Here is a 16,848-nt window from a genome sequence, read left to right on the forward strand (position 1 = left end):
TAGAGACTTCCTAAAATAGAAATGGCTAGGAATTCCTGGAACTTATATTTTATTTAGGATCTTTGGTTCTATCCTTGAGTATATTTCTATACTGTGGGTCTATACTGAAGTGAATTTAGGTGTCAAGATGGTTTTACTGGTGAGTTCTGTAACACTTTTAAGGGATACACAGTTTTTCCAAGAAAGTTTCAGAGCAGAGAAAACGATTCTGAATTTTCTTCTGTGGGGTTAATACATCTCAATTAAAAACGCTGGACAAGGATGGCACTAAAGAAAACTAGAGACATTTTGCTCATGAATATAAATGCCATCCACTTTAGAATTTTTGAGGTGGAAGAGACTTTGGAGACATCTAGATCAGGCCTACCATCTTTTAGGTGAGAAAACAGGTAAGAGTGGCCTGATGCTTTACGTATTTAAGGGCACAGTTTGGTGCACCTGTAAGAAAGGTTGTTCTTGACTCTGCGAAGTCAGAATTGTGCCCCTCTCAGGAAGGGTGGGAATTAGCAGTAGGTGAGGGAGTGCCTCTGCCCACCAGGGGTTCTGTGTGGATTATCTTCTTTAACTTCACATTTTATGTGAGAAAAGAATCTGAAAAAGAATGAATATATGTATAATTGAATCACTTTGCTGTACGCCTGAAACTAACACAACATTGTTAATCAACTATAGTCCTGTAAAATTAAAAAAAAGCAAACCCTCACATCTGTCATCTGAAGGAGATTCTATTGTTTCGGTTGTTCAGAAGAGAAAGCTGGGGCCCAGGGAGACTACATAGTGTGTGCTGAGGGTCAAATCTGGTTCTGTTTACTTTTGCTTTTTTATGTTACTTTTCTTTTGCAAAGTTCTATGCTTTGCTTAGGTTTTTTTTCAAGTCCAAATAAATACTGCACTTTTGATCAATGATTCCGTGCACCACTCCCTGACTGCTTTAGGGACAGCGCTTCCAATAGGCTAAAACACATTTAATAATACACTGTGGCTTCTAAACTCCCCTCTCCGTGGGGGAGAAGTGACTCTTCTGTCCACTTGATTAATTAAGCCTTTTAAAAAAAATTTATTTTTAATTTTTGAATTAAAAAAATTAATTGAGGTATAGTTGATTTACAATATAATATTAGTTTCAGGTGTACAAAATAGTGATTCAAAATTTTTATAGATCATACTCCATTTGAAGTTACTATAAAGTATTGGCTATATTCCCTGTCTGTACAATGTATCCTGGTAGCTTGCTTATTTTATACATAGTTAATTTGTATCTCTTGGACCCCTACCCCTAACTTGCCCCTCCCCCTTCCCTCTCTCCTCTGGTAACCACTAGTTTGTTCTCTGTGTCTGTGAGTCTGTTTTGTTATATTCATTCATTTCTTTTATTTTTTAGATTCCACATATAAGTGATAACATACAGTATTTGTCTTTCTCTGATTTATCTGACTAAGGATGATACCCTCCAGGTCCATCTATGTTGTTGCAAATGAACAAATTTTATTCTTTTTTTTTTTTTTTTACGGCTGAGCAGTATTCCATGTATATACCACATCTTCTTTGTCTTTTTTTTTCTAAATTTATTTTATTTGTTTATTTTTGGCTGCGTTGGGTCTTCGTTGCTGCGTGCAGGCTTTCTCTAGTTGCGGCGAGTGGGGGCTACTCTTTGTTGCAGTGCGCCAGGCTTCTCATTGCAGTGTCTTCTCTTGTTGTGGAGCACGGGCTCCAGGTGCACAGGCTTCAGTAGTTGTGGCATGTGGGCTCAGTAGTTGTGGTGCGTGGGCTCTAGAGTGCAGGCTCAGTAGTTGTGGCACACGGGCTTAGTTGCTCTGTGGCATGTGGGATCTTCCTGGACCAGGGCTCGAACCCGTGTCCCCTGCATTGGCAGGTGGATTCTTAACCACTGAGCCACCAGGGAAGTCCCTATTTATTTGTTGATGGACACTTAGGTTGCTTCCATATCTTGGCTATTGTAAATAATGCTGTCTGAACATCGGGGTGCATATATCTTTTTGAATTAATGTGTTCATTTTCTTGGGATAAATACCCAGGAGTAGAATTACTGGATCATGTGGTAGTTCTGTTTTTTTGAGGACCCTCCATACTATTTTTTGTTTTTTGAGGACCCTCTGTACTGTTTTCCATAGTGGCTGCACCAATTTACATTCCCACCAACAGTGTACTAGGGTTCCTTTTTCTCCACATCCTCTCTAACATTTGTTATTTGTGGTCTTTTTGGTGATAGCCAATTCTGACAGGTGTGTGGTGATAGCTCATTGTGATTTTAATTTGCATTTCTCTGATAATTAGCAATGTTGAGCATCTTTTCATGTGCCTGTTGGACATCTGTATATCTTCTTTGGAAAAATGTCTATTCACGTCTTCCCATTTTTTAATCGCGTTGCTTGCTCTTTCGGTATTGAGTTGTATGAGCTGTTTATATTTTGGATATTAACCGCTTATTGGTCATATCATTTGCAAATATTGGGTTGGCCAAAAAGTTCTTTCGGGTTTTTCCGTAACATCTTACAGAAAAACCCGAAAGAACTTTTTGGCCAACCCAATATTTTTTCCTCCTTTTCAGTAAGATGTCTTTGCATTTTGTTGACAGTTTTTTTTTTGCTGTGCAAAAGCTTTTAAGTTTAATTAGGGCCCATTTGTTTATTTTTTTAGTCTTTTTTTAACATCTTTATTGGAGTATAGTTGCTTTAAGATGGTGTGTTAATTTCTGCTGTATAACAAAGTGACTCAGCTATACATATACATATATCCCCATATCTCCTCCCTCTTGTGTCTCCCTCCCACCCTCCCTATCCCACCCCTCTAGGAGGACACAAAGCACTGAGCTGATCTCCTTGTGCTATGCAGCTGCTTCCCACTAGCTATCTATTTTACATTTGGTAGTGTATATATGTCCATGCTACTTACTCTCTCACTTCGTCCCAGCTTACCCTTCCCTTTTCCCATGTCCTCAAGTCCATTTGTTTATTTTTGCTTTTTCCTTTGCCTTAGGAGACAGATCCAAAAATTTTCTATGATTTATGTCAGAGTGTTCTGCCTGTAATTTCTTCTAGGAGTTTTATATTTTCTGTTCTTACATTTAAGCCTTTAATCAATTTTGAGTTTATGTTTGTATATGGTGTGAGAAAATGTTCTAATTTTATACTCTTACATGTTGCTGTCCAGTTTTCCCAGCACCACTTATTGAAGAGGCTGTCTTTTTTCCATTGTATATTCTTGCCTCCTTTATCAAAGATAAGGTGACCATATGTGTGTGGGTTTATCTCTGGGCTTTCTATCCTGTTCCATTGATCTATGTTTCTGTTTTTGTGCCAGTACTGTACTGTCTTGATTACTGTAGCTTTGTAATATAGTCTGAAGTCAGGGAGCATGATACCCCCAACTCTGCTCTTCTGTCTCAAGATTGCTTTGGCTATTCAGAATCTTTTGGGTTTCCATACAAAGTTTAAGATTATTTGTTCTAGCTCTGTGAAAAATGCCAGTAGTATTTTGATAGGGATTGCATTGAATCTGTAGATTGCCGTGGTAGTACAGTCAGGCCTCTGTTTTCTTGATTTTCCTTCTTTTCGTCACAAAAAGTTAGGCATTTTAGAAATTTCTTTTTTCCCCCCAAATAAATTGCTTCAAATTATTTTGTAAGCTGTGGTCATAGCTCTTCAATATGAAAATAAATGAATTGATAGAAGTCACATTCTAGTTTGTGTTCTTGGTCCTTTAGTGTCCATTGATTCTTCTTGCCTATTAACTGGCTACTCTCAGGGCTGCTTGTATTTAGTGAATCTAAATATGTTCTTTTAAGACTTTTCTGAAATACCACCTTGATTTTTATCCCCAAATAAAAATTAAACATCATAAAGTTAGTTTTAATTTTAATTTAAAATATCCAAGTAAATTAGAAGAAGAAGTAGGAAAAGGACAGTTATTTGCAAAGATGATTGTAAATATGATATTCACTCTGTCATTTGATGCAACACAGTAAAAAGGCATTGAGTTGAGGTCATAGAGACCCACCCCAAGCCTGACCTTTTCCCATCTTGGCAATTTTCCTCTTCCCTCCAAAGGTCCACAGAAATTAAACTATCTAGAGAAAATGTAATAAGAACATAGCATTTCAGGGAACACCTCACTGAAACAGGTTTCATGTGAAAGATTTGCTTTCCTTAATTTCAATGTTAGGCTAGATTTTTTAAAATTCTTAATAGAGAAAGCCTTTGATGAGTGAGGTGTGAAGGCAGGGAAAGCCTCCTTTTTCACCTTTCAGCTTTGCCCTGTCCATCTACCCCTGTACTTCCGCCTTGCACCTCAGGCTTTTGTGCTCACCTCTGTGTATCCTTGGCGCTGAGTTTGGAGCTCTCCTCATTCCGAAGAATACAGCAATGACCTCTTTTTCCTTTGAAGAAAGATACTTTGCAAGTCCAAACATTTATTCCCACTCAACTAATGTAAGTTCCATACACTGAATTCCATTATGCATATTTTGATTTGGGTTGCTCTACATTCAAATTGCAGCTTTGTCCAGGTGAACATATTTAGGGGGGAAAAAAACCTCTGGACATTGACCAGGAAGTTGCCTGGAGAGCCGAAGAGAAAAATAGATGAATCAAAATAAGGAACGCCTGGGAAGGGAGCCTAAAGTCCCTAGACCCACCCTTCAGTGTCTGCTGGGAGAGGCGTTGGCCTGGAGGTCAAAGGAAGGCTGGACAACTTGAGAAATATCCACAGCACAGAATGGGTCTTGTCAAAGATTTTCCACCACAAGTAACCAAGTTACTTTCTGTCTCTGGCTCCACTTGGGAACCAGAAAGTCAATTGAACATTTGGTTAGAGAATCAGTCACAGGGGAACCAATGTCTCTTATTACACATAAAATCTACTTTGGAGCACAGTTAATTCACAACCAATCATTAGGCCCACTGGAGAGGAAGACCTTGAAAGATTTCAGTCTAGCAAGAAGCGATAAAATGGAAGTTGAGTGTAATACTCATTATTGCTACTTCAAGATGTATATAATGTCATTGGCATTTTAAAAGTAGGGTGCTGTCTTTATTATTTAAGTGTCTATTTTAAAATGTGGTTGTTGCCCTGAGGACCGCCGCCCCCCCCCCCCCCCCCCCCGGCCAATCATATCCCAGGGCCTTGCAGCCAGCTGGCCAGGGGCCAGCCCTGCCAACAGTGCACCCACAGTAGTTGCTCTGCTACAACAGAAGGACCCACACAGTCCAAGCAGGGAGCACTGCAAGTGCATATGGCTCTGGTGACCAGAGGAGAGTGTGCTGCTGGGCCCCAGAGGAGGTCTCCTACATAAGGCCACTTCTCCAAGATGAGGAAACACAGCTGACTGACCTACCACAGAGAAATAATACCGAGAACTGGGCAAAATGAGACAGCAATATGTTTCAGACAAGGAGACAAGATGACACCTCAGAAAAGGAACTGGACAGAAGTGGAGATAAGCAATCTATCTACCCAATTAAGAGTTCAAGGTGGGCTTCCCTGGTGGCGCAGTGGTTGGGAGTCCGCCTGCCGATGCAGGGGACACAGGTTCGTGCCCCAGTCTGGGAGGATCCCACATGCCGCGGAGCGGCTGGGCCCGTGAGCCATGGCCGCTGAGCCTGCGCTTCTGGAGCCTGTGCTCCGCAACGGGAGAGGCCACAGCAGTGAGAGGCCCGCGTACCGCAAAAAAAAAAAAAAAAAAAAGAGTTCAAGGTACCGATCATAAAAGATGATCACCCCACAGAGGAGAACGGATGAACATAGTGACAGTTTCAACAGAGAGACAGTATAAAGGAGAACCGCACAGTGCTGAATAATAGGATAACTGGAAAAAAAATGTTGATGAGATTTTCATAGCTTCACTCCTGGCTTTGGTCCTGTATGCATGGTTTTTCCCCTGGCATCCTAAATTTGTAGCCACAGGGTTTTGGGGGGGACCTTGCCCCTCCTACCAGTGGGAAGTGATTACAGGTTAGAGGGGGTTGAAACTCCCCTACTGTCTTTCCCCGGTCAGCAGGCCAGGTGGGAGCTGAGCACAACTTGGGGAGCAGAGTTGACTCAGTGTCTTATGGAATGAGCTTAGGGGGAGGCGTTGTGAAAACACAGAGGAAACAATTTTCTGTTTCCCAGTTCCCACTTCATAATTCAGCAGACAATGTGCCTTCATGGATTGATAATACAGTCCTCTCACTGATGGACAGGTTGGAAAAGTTTGCTTGGCCCAGATCTGGGAGTCAGGAATGTACTGTGTGCCGAGTACGTTTCAACTCCTCTTTGAAGAAAAAGGAAAGTTTCCACACTGACCTAGTTTACGTGGCTGCTGTTAAATATCCCTGTTAGTGAAAACAGAAATTCGGATGTAAATAGAAGAGGCTACCAAACTCCTAAATCATCTATTAATTTGTTTTTTCAAACTTCATTCCATTTACTTTGTCTCACAATGCAATTGTTGCTATGAGGCCGCCTTAGCTACACCTAGTAGCTGAATCTGCAAGTACCGCAAAGCTGTACTTCCTTCAGAAGGATTTTGTTTGATTAATTTACACTCTTGGGTGACATTTCTCTGTTGAGTAGGAGGGAAAAAACTAGCGTAATCTAACCACATTACCCACATCACGGATGGGGAAATGGAAGGAGTGTGTTGTAAGTGATTTATTTGCCTCATTACTTAAGTGAAGATGTTTCTAAGCTTAGGTTTTACCTTGTTCTCTAAGAATTTTATGAGGAAGATATTTTAGATTATGGTAGTTTGATGTTCTTTTAAGTCTGGTACTGCAGGCTGAAGCTCTGTTTTCTGCCAAATGTGAAATAGTAGAGCAGAATAAAACCATGTGCGTTATATTATAAAAATTGTATCTGATGGATGTTCATGTTTAGAAAAATCAAGCTCACCATTTGTAGGTATGGGTGACACAACCCTTTGCCAAATGAAGTTGGTTTCATCATAACTGCTTGCCTTTGTTTTATTTTCATATCTCTAGTAAACTCGATTTGGTTACACTTCAAAACTATTCAATGGAAATTTGTAGTATGGACCCTGGCTCTTGTAATTTTAGAGGAATTTCCTCAGTTTTCACATCTGTAAAGTGGAAATGTTCATAATATTCATAATAATCATTTCCTAGAGTTATAACAATCAAATCAAAGTGTCTGGAAGTATATCATAAGCTGTAAAAAATTTAATAATTGTAAGGATTTTATAAGCATGGATTTGCTTTAAAACAATAGTGTTCTTAGGAATATGCTATATTAATTACTGGAGGTACCAGAGAATTTTCCAGAGGGTCCAAACTTGTGTCCAAAATTCAAGTCCTAGTAAAGACACATATTTTAATAATAAAAGGCACTTGTCATGACATTCCTACATCTAGATTTAAAAGGACATAAGTAGGGACTTCCCTGGTGCCTGCCAGTGCGGGGGACATGGGTTTGATCCCTGGTCTGGGAAGATCCCACATGCCGCGGAGCAACTAAGCCCATATGCCGCAACTACTGAGCCCATGCGCCACAACTACAGAAGCCTGCGAGCCACAACTACTGAAGTCCGTGTGCCTAGAGTCCGTGCTCCGCAACAAGAGAAGCCACCGCAATGAGAAGCCCGTGCACCGTAACGGAGAGTAGCCTCCGCTCGCCACAACTAGAGAAAGTCCGCGTGCAGCAACGAAGACCCAACACAGCCAAAAATAAATAAAATTTTTAAAAAAGGACCTAAGTAAACATTGTTTTTTTTTTTTAATCCAGGAAAAGCTTCAAGATTTTCTTTTGCTTTTGGTATTTGCTAGGTGTAGTTGGGAAGAGGAGTAGTAAATAGGAGTCACTGCAAGACTGATCCTTTTGTGTCTGCAGAGAGATTTACACACCACAGAACTAGGAGATTATCACCTGAGAAGACATTGGAAGCATGCGAGCAGACAGCACTGCATATATTCTGAATGGCCCTTGTAACATTCCTCCACATAAATTAAGGACACGCCCAGTTTCAAATGATGAAAGTTTTCTCCCACCATTCTCAAGGGGAGTTATTCAAATTTATTAGTTTTTTCCCCCGTAGTACCTGCCAAAGTTTATGAGTAAATAAATACTCAGGTTGTTGAGCAGTGGTTGTTCCCTGGGGCATGGAGTGTAATACAGTTTTAAGTGCAAGTCCATCCTAGCCTCTAAGTAGCCAGGAAAAACAGGTGCTGGACTTCAAAGAGATTCGGAAGCAATCCTGGCCAGGTGTCGTCTACTTTTCCAGCCCTTATCATCATGTGGCATGTGCATGGGACTGCCGTAGAAAAGCAGCCCACTTGCAGAACCAAGTGGGTTTTTAATTATTCATATGCAATGCAGATCTGTTGATGCAAAAAACATGCTCTCCTGATGTGGCCATGGAATCATCACTTGCTTCTTTCACAATTCCTAAAATCTTGTATTCTGGTGGTATTTGGGCAGATCTCATCTCAACCTGCAGCAGCCTGTGCTGGCCAGTGAGGTGTCTGAAAATGGTTTCAAGTATCCATAATTTCAACAGACTCTTTGACAGTCTTCCCCCTTAGTACATATTGAGAAGAGTACGAACAACCACCAAGTTGTGCCCCATCTTCTTCTTTCTTTTTTAATTTTAATATCAAATTTGTACTTTGTTTATTAACAGAAGTATAAAGCCATGAGCCATGCAAGGAATGAATAAAGATTATTCTGGGTAGGCTTGTGTCCCACGTGAATGCCTTTGTTTTTTTCCTTTCATATTTTGACCCGTTTGGGTGTGAATATTCTCTTTGACTGTATTACATTTTTCTTATAAGAGATATGAAAAATGGTTAAGTCTTTATACTAATAAATGTGTTAAGACATCCTCAGCAGCAATATTCACAGCAAGGAAGTGTTGGTGGATGTGTGTGTGTTTTTTGTGGTTTTTTTTTTTGTTTTTTTTTTGCAAATAACCTTCCTTTGTCCACTTAGTAATTTCCTTCCAGGTTTCTGAAAGTGTCACCTGTAGATGATATGTATGGGTGGATGGAGCAAAGTGATGGAGATATTTGTGCCAACCTGATAAGTCAAAGAGTTGGCAAGTTTCTCTCAGATGCCCTACTGTTTTTGACCCTGCCAACTGGGCCGAAACTGGGCCGAAAGACCTGGCAGAAGGGCTGCTGCCTCTGCGAAGTGATTTCTGTGTAGTCAACTCACAGAGATGCGACGGGCTTTGGAGAATATTTGGATGAAGTTGGTGGCGGTTTTATTGCTACCATCTGATTCTGCTTTGGGCCTGAAGCAGCTTTGCCACTTTGTGACCAATGGAAAAAAAATGCCGTTACCGTAATGGAGAATGTTGACAGTTGGTAGCAGTTTCCTGTTGCATCTCAGAAATCATCTGAAACGTCATACTTTGAAGAACAAAGCATTCTATTGATGTTGGTTTGGCTCCGAGACATTGATTACTTATTCTAATTTGAAATGATATTGTCCATCAGGAGAATGGGCAAGAGGAACTAACAGAAGGGAGCAGTGTGAGGGTGTGTCGAGGTCCCCTTGCCCCCGGCGTCCATTTGGGTCTTACGGTCCTGCCACACTATGGGCCCGAGGGAGGCAGAGGGTCTGTCTTGTTTACTGCTTTTTTCTCCAGAACTTAGTGCAGCGCCTGGTGTAGAGTAGGAGCTGAGTTTGTTGACTGAATAAATGAATGAATGGCATAAATGGGGAAACCACATAGGAAAGACATTCTGGGAGCAGCTGCAAGAATAAGCAATTCACACAGTCAATTGCATTTCGTGTAGTTTTTTCTGATTCGTTGGTTTTCAAAGGCCGAAAAGTATAGGGAAAATCTCACCGGACTCCAGTTATTACATGGTTGTCATTTACTTATGATGTGGATGGACTGAGGGCATCCTTTCTCCATCCTAGCACCTCTTGTGTTGTGTCTTGGATGTCACCGTCAGCCACCACTTTGTCCCCTTGTTGATGCTGTTCTCTGCTCCTCAGAGATACCCAGTATTGGTGGACATTAGGATAATTTCCATTTTTGTTAAACACTTCTGCTAGTATTCCTGTCAAATAGATTCTATGAGGCAGGATTTGACACTTTTTGAGTCATGCCTATGACACTTTTTTTAGAAGCTCCATAATTGACTTCTAGAAAGGTTTTGCCAATTTACATGCTCACCATGGGCATAAACTAGTACAGAGTTATGAAAATAAGGTAACATTTTGGACTTATTGGAGGATAATTACAAGTAACTAAAAAGTAACTGCTCGTAAGCTCACAAAAATTTTGAGGACAAGAGAGTCCTTATATTTTATATTTTCCACTATACAGAATTGATCTCTTGAGTCAGGAAGTCTCTTACCTTTTATACTTTTCCCCATTACCTTAGGCATATATCCAGGGGCTTTTGGAGGAAGAAAAAGTAACCCTTTCCTATGAGGATATACTGGTTCCAAAGTGTTTACTGAGATACACAGTGGAAGCTCAAAAGGTATTTACTGAACTCATTCTTGCGGTTCAGCTTTCAGCTACTAACATTATAGGAATAAAGAAAAAAAAAAGTAAGAAAACTAGAGGCTGACATTAAGACAAGAAGAGAGTACCTCTAGAAGGAAGTGGGAGACCAGATTGCTCAGAGGAAGAAGGACACGCCACCAATGGGCAGTTGGTCTAATGTGTGTGATGGGGTGGAGGTGGTAGCAGGAAGTCTTAGTGTAGAAAATTGGTACACGGATGTGCTATATTAGAAAGGAGATAGTGATGCAACTGGATCGTTAAAGCAGAAACTTGTAAGGCAAGGTGGAATAGGAAAAGAGGATTTCGGAATTTGAAAGAAATGTGACATTTCTTTGTAGATTTGTACTTAGGTTGTTGAGGTTAGTATGTATGGCCAGTCCAGATAAAGAAGACCACCAAGTCATCATGGAAAGGGAGGAAGAAATGGGGACTCATATCTCTGCCCAGCTTAGCTCCTTTTTAGGGTACAACTGAGGTGGGTAGAGAGATATGGTTAGGTTTGTCTACATAATGGGAAATACCGGATTAAAAAATAATATGGAGCTATTCTTGACAATCAAATTGGCTGCATTCCGTAGAATGCCGACAAAGTCAATTCCTGAAATCTCTTCCATTCTGTGGTAAAACATAAGTGATGGGGAAGTTTAGTTTACGTGGCTTTATCATTAGACAGGATAATGACAGTTCTGCTGTGGATTTACAGGACAGGGACTACTACAACTAGAAATACCTGTAACTAGACTACTGGTGCCGTTCAGGTCCATCTGTATCCTAATGAGGATGAACATCACCTCCCCAGTGATGACCAAATAATGGCAGTCCTGGATCAATGTGCTCACTCACTCGGGTCTAACTGTGAGTCATAATGGGAAGATTGAGTTTACTTCCCCCCCCCCAAATTTATTTATTTGGTTGTGCTGGATCTTAGTTGCAGCAGGGGGGCTCCTTAGTTGTGGCTTGCGGGCTCCTTAGTTGTGGCATGTGAACTCTTAGTTGCGGCATGAGTGTGGGATCTAGTTCCCTGACCGGGGATCGAACCCGGGCCCCCTGTATTGGGAGCGCGGAGTCTTAACCACTGCGCCACCAGGGAAACCCCTTGAGTTTACTTATAATTTTGAGAAGGTAAATGTGTTTGTAAGAGCTATAGAAAAGCCCAGAATTCCTTTCCACTAAATTAGCTGCATTCTTGGACATTGTAATCCTATCACACACTCTGTCTCACAGCAGAAGTAGAAGCAATTAGGAGACTTTGAATTCTTTACCCGTGACTTTGAGGCAGTTGATTTAACCTGTCTGAGAACACAGTTCCTCATCTGCAAAATGGAAATAATGTCTCCTTCCAGTCACAGGGTTGTTTGAGGGCTCAAAATGGTAAAGGAGGTAAAAGCTTAAGTACTGCAAAATTGCTGGGCACTTTTTAATTTTAAATTAATTTGTATTCATAAGTCAGTTTTTTATCAAGGGCTTAGATTCTAGGCTAAGAAAGAGAGCTTTTAGCTTCGTTCCATGTGAATTAGCCCTGTTTTATCCTTACTTTAAAATTAGCCTTTGTGTTTCCTTCCACCTCTTTTGAGCATCACCCCTATCCTTCAGTAATAAAATGGAGCTGCAACTAGTGAAATCAGGCCGTAAAATTAGAGTTGTAAATTTGGAACTAGCTACATGTAAAGAGGAAAGCATTTGGATTAAAATAACTCATCAAGATGAAAATGACCACCAGGTATAGCTCTAACGGGATTATTTAAATTTTTTAGGGATGTGCTATTGACAATCTGAATTTCAAATTGTGAAAAATATGACGTGTTGATAATTCGGGACTCAAATTTCTTTTCAGTTCAGTGTTTAGGGGATAGGGGAATGATGCGTCTCTACAGTTTCCCATTAAGAAACAACTTGGTGCTGACATTGACAATCAAATTGATTGCGATCCAACGAAGAGGAAGTCTGTTCCATCTTTTTCTTGCCATTTGTGTATATTGTACCACCTCCTCCATCTCTTCCTAAAACATGGGGCGATTACTGGGTTCTAAAACGTTCTGACATGTTGCTGACCTCTAATTACACATATCAGTGTTCTTCCTTTAGCTCAGGAATGTGCTTCTATTAGTTGTAGATTGGAGTATGAAAAGAAAGGTGGTTGTGATGTAAAAGGCTTGCCACTTCTCCAGATATTTCAGTCTCCTCACAGCGCTTCTCCAATATAGTGAACACAACGGTGGACTATGCAAGGATGCACTCATACCTTTTGGCATTTTCTTCAGTTGGTCCTTCTACATCAGTCAACAAACTTCTGTAAAGAGCCAGCTAGTAAATATCTTAGTGGACCATACGGCCTCTGTCACAGCTTCTCAGCTCTGCCATTGTAATGAAATCAGCCATAGAGAATACATACATGAATGTGTGTGGCTGTGTTCTAATAAAACTTTATTTACAAAAACAAGCAGTGGGCCATTTGACCCACAGGCTGTAGTTTGCTGACCCCTGTTCTACATCATTCCCATAAAGATAGGACAGATGCACTTATAGTATTAAATGAATGCATTTATTAATTTGGGGTATTAATTTGTAAATACCCTAAACTTGAAGATAGATTTTTTTTTTTGCGGTACGTGGGCCTCTCACCGTTGTGGCCTCTCCCGTTGCGGATCACAGGCTCCGGACGCGCAGGCTCAGCGGCCATGGCTCACGGGCCCAGCCGCTCCGCGGCATGTGGGATCTTCCCGGACCGGTACACGAACCCGTGTCCCCTGCATCGGCAGGCGGACTCTCAACCACTGCGCCACCGGGGAAGCCCAAAGATAGATTTTTCAAAGTTCGTTTAGGAATTTACCTACAAAAGACTGTGTTATCACCATATTTAGTTCTTTACACGGTATATTTGACCCTTGAACAACACAGGTTTGAACTGCATGGTTTCACTTATACGTGAAATACATATAGTTTCAATACATATACTGGCAAATTTTTTGGAGATTTTTGACATTTTGAAAAAATTTGCAGATTAGCCACACAGCCCACAAATATTGAAAAAATTAAGAAAAAGGTATGTCATGAAGGCATAAAATATATGTAAATACTAGTCTATTTTATCATTTATTTCAGTAAAATATACACAAATCTATTATAAAAAGTTAAAATTTATCAAAACTTATGCACACAGACACTTACAGACCATACATTGTGCCATTTGCCCTTGAGAGAAAGGTAAAGACGCCTTATTCAATCATAACTGCACAAAATTAAATGTAGAACAAGCTGCACTACTGTAATAATTTTGTAGCCAATGTTAGTCCATTTATATTACAGGTAAGGCTTCCACTCAACAGTAGGCTATTCCCAGTTAAGTTTTGGGGGAGTCAGAAGTTATAGGTGGAATCTCGACTGTGCAGGGGTCAGCACCCCTAACCCCCGAGTTGTTCAGGGGTCCACTGTAGATTGAAATGTCTAAGGCCTGGCCACAGACTTTAGGAATATTTACTTTTTTCAAGCATTTACTTTTTCTCAGATACTTTCTCAAGTATTTACTTTTCTACACGCTTAGTCTAGCAGATTTCACAGTGCATTGTCATTTTAAATTAATGCCATGGACCTAATGCCAACTATATGCTGTTCAGTGAGAAACTTGTAAAAGGGAGAGCAAGGAAGGGCTGCAAGAGGGGAGGTTCACTTTAAATGATCCTTGGAGTCAACATCAGATACCTTGAGAAAGAAGCCACCGCTGCTTAATTTGTAAGATCTTCAATTACAGTACTTTGATTCTTAACCTTAAAAAAAAATTCTCCTGCAACCATTTCAAGCCATGTGGAATATCTGTTACTGCTTAGGAATTTACTGTGGTTTTTCATTGATCGCAGCCCCAGACTCTGGCATATGTATTAATTTATTTGGGCAGAGAGTACAGGAATCCGCATGCAGAATAAAGTGAACTTTCTGCTGAAGCAGAACATTGAAGCTGGGAATGATTAATTCTTCAAAAACGAACCATCAGCATTAATAAATATTGAATTCTAAGACGGTTATTTTACAGTTTTCTTTTTAAAAGTACTGAGGTATTCTGACCAAGTTCCCGTTTAAATGGGAGGGTTTTTCCCCACCATGAACAATATTTGTTTAGAGTCATTAGTAAATTATTAATCTGCGTTCCAGTGTTACATGTTTGAAATGCCCGTCCTCCCTGTCTGTGCTGGATTTGATCTCGCGCTGTAATCAGTAGAGCGTTCTGGGAAGTGGGAATGGCCGTGGTTTGCTCTTTTAAAGACCTTAAGAGAGAATCAAAAAGCCTGGGTTATAAGGAAGGAGGCCTGCCTAGTGTTTGATAGCTGGCAGTTTCCATATTGAGTCATGTGAGGCCATGAACTTGGAAGGAACACGAAATTGTGGGAAAGTTTGGGTGGGCTTCCTCCTCCCTCTGATTTGCAGACATCCGAGAATGTCCTTCAAAGTGTTTCTGCAGCTCTTTTGAACAGATGTCAAAATCTCTTTTGGTTTGGAGCTACCCCAGATATTTATATTCTTTGGTCCATTTTCTTCCAATAGTGCACGTTTAGGTTTGCTGTTGGGACATCTAATGAACTGGGTTGGTCCTAAGATTCTAGGGAGTTCTGCCCCTGGCTCCACATCACTTCCTAGCTTTGGAACAGTGGGTAAGTCACTTAACCTCTCTGGTTCCCTCATTGTGAATGGAGGTTATGACAGTATGTACATCACAGTGTTGCTTGAGGATGAAAAGGAATAACTTGTGGGACCTGGCATGAGGTTTCCTCCACTAGAATGTGGAGGAAGCTCCTTGGGGAAGCTGTATTCCAGTGCCCATAGCAGTGCGTGGCACACAGTAGGAGCTCAATAAATATTTGATGAATAAATTAATACTGAGCACTCAGTAAATGTTAGTTATGACAGTCATTATTGATAGTATTCTCATACTTATTATTACTTCCGTTAGCCTCAGACTCAACATTTCATTTTGAGTCCCTCCTTACCATCTGCTGATGACAGGAACCTTTATGAAGCAGCTGTGGTGTCAGCAGAGTGCTGGGTTCAGATCCTGATCTGCCCTGGTTAATTATGTGCAAAGTTGCTTAATCTCTCTGAGCTAGTTTCTTCATCTGTAATAATAGTGCCCTCTTACAGAATTTAAGTGGGTACTATAGCTCTGCCTTTGTTTTGAGAATAGACAGTCATAAACAACCCCGGTATCTACTCCTTTCCCCATTTCTTGGATATTCACATACCCTAACTGCTTAACCCTGTAGGCGCTGTAAACTCCATACTGGAGTCCATTGTGGATTGCCCAATGTATGGAGGTCTAGCGAAGTCCTTTCGCCAGGGAACCGCCATGTTGAGAAGGTTTGTCAAGTGGTCAGATTTCCTCTCCACATGGTTCAAAACATCTGTGTTTTGATCAGGCTGATCTCTGGACAGCTGAAACGTGTGTGTGTCCTTTCAGTTCCCATGATCTGTCTTCATAAGATAGTAACCATAATGCTACTTCATGTTCTGTGGATTGGAGAGATACCAAAAACAGCACCACATCTGGGGGTTCACAGAGGTTGTAAAATGAAGTTTCTGACACCCTTCCCGACACTCCTTTGGTTCAGTGTCTGGTCAGTCGCCAACCCAGTGCAGGTGCGTTCCAGAGCTTAAAGTCTTGACGGTTTGAGTCTGGGAATGGGATCAAGTTCTCTTGCCTCCCACAGAATCTCTCTTCCACGCCACACTCCGGGAAGTAGCCACGATCCAAGTTGAAGCCACTTCCCCAATGCAAGAAAATGCACCGCTCTGCTCCTACTTCTTATCTTTGGTTTGAGCAAAGGCCGAATTCCACAAGGCCTTTTAGTGTCTGGTTAACACCCATGGGTGAACTTTCTCTCACCCTGTCTGTTGCTACCTCTGTCACCTGGCCCTGTGTCCGCTGGGTGTAGTGTGTTAGAATTAGAACTGTCACCATCGCAGCTGCTCCTGCTGGTACCAGCCCACCAGCACCTGAGCCCCACCACCCCTCTCCATCTCCTTCAGAGGTAGGAACCTCCGGGAGGCTTTGCCTTCTCCTCTGTCTCCTTTCAGCAAGGGGTGAGCTCCCGCACTCCTACCCGTACTCTTGGGCCCCCCTCCTTCTCTGTCGAGACAGCTCCCATAGTGCTGGGGAGGGACGGGGAAGGGGCTGTCCCTGTGGCTAATATTCCTTTGCTCACTGGCCCAGGATGTATCTGGAAATGGCAGCCCAACCCAGCTTTTCCCTGACTTCACTCTTTCCCTCACCCCCGACATCCAGCCATCAACACATCTTCTACTTATAAAGAGACAGCAAATCTGACAGCTCTGTATCACTCCATAGCTGCCACCCTAGTTCATAGACCACCATTTCTCAC

General features: G+C 41.4%; 1 protein-coding gene across 1 annotated transcript in view; it reads left to right on the forward strand.

The window, feature by feature from the left end:
- MYO1E (myosin IE) overlaps positions 1-16,848 on the forward strand; it is a 202,075-nt gene that overhangs the window by 24,093 nt on the left and 161,134 nt on the right. The window lies entirely within an intron of this gene.

This window comes from Delphinus delphis, chromosome 2 (genome assembly GCF_949987515.2).
Source record: "Delphinus delphis chromosome 2, mDelDel1.2, whole genome shotgun sequence".
In the NCBI taxonomy this organism is placed as follows: Eukaryota; Metazoa; Chordata; class Mammalia; order Artiodactyla; family Delphinidae; genus Delphinus; species Delphinus delphis.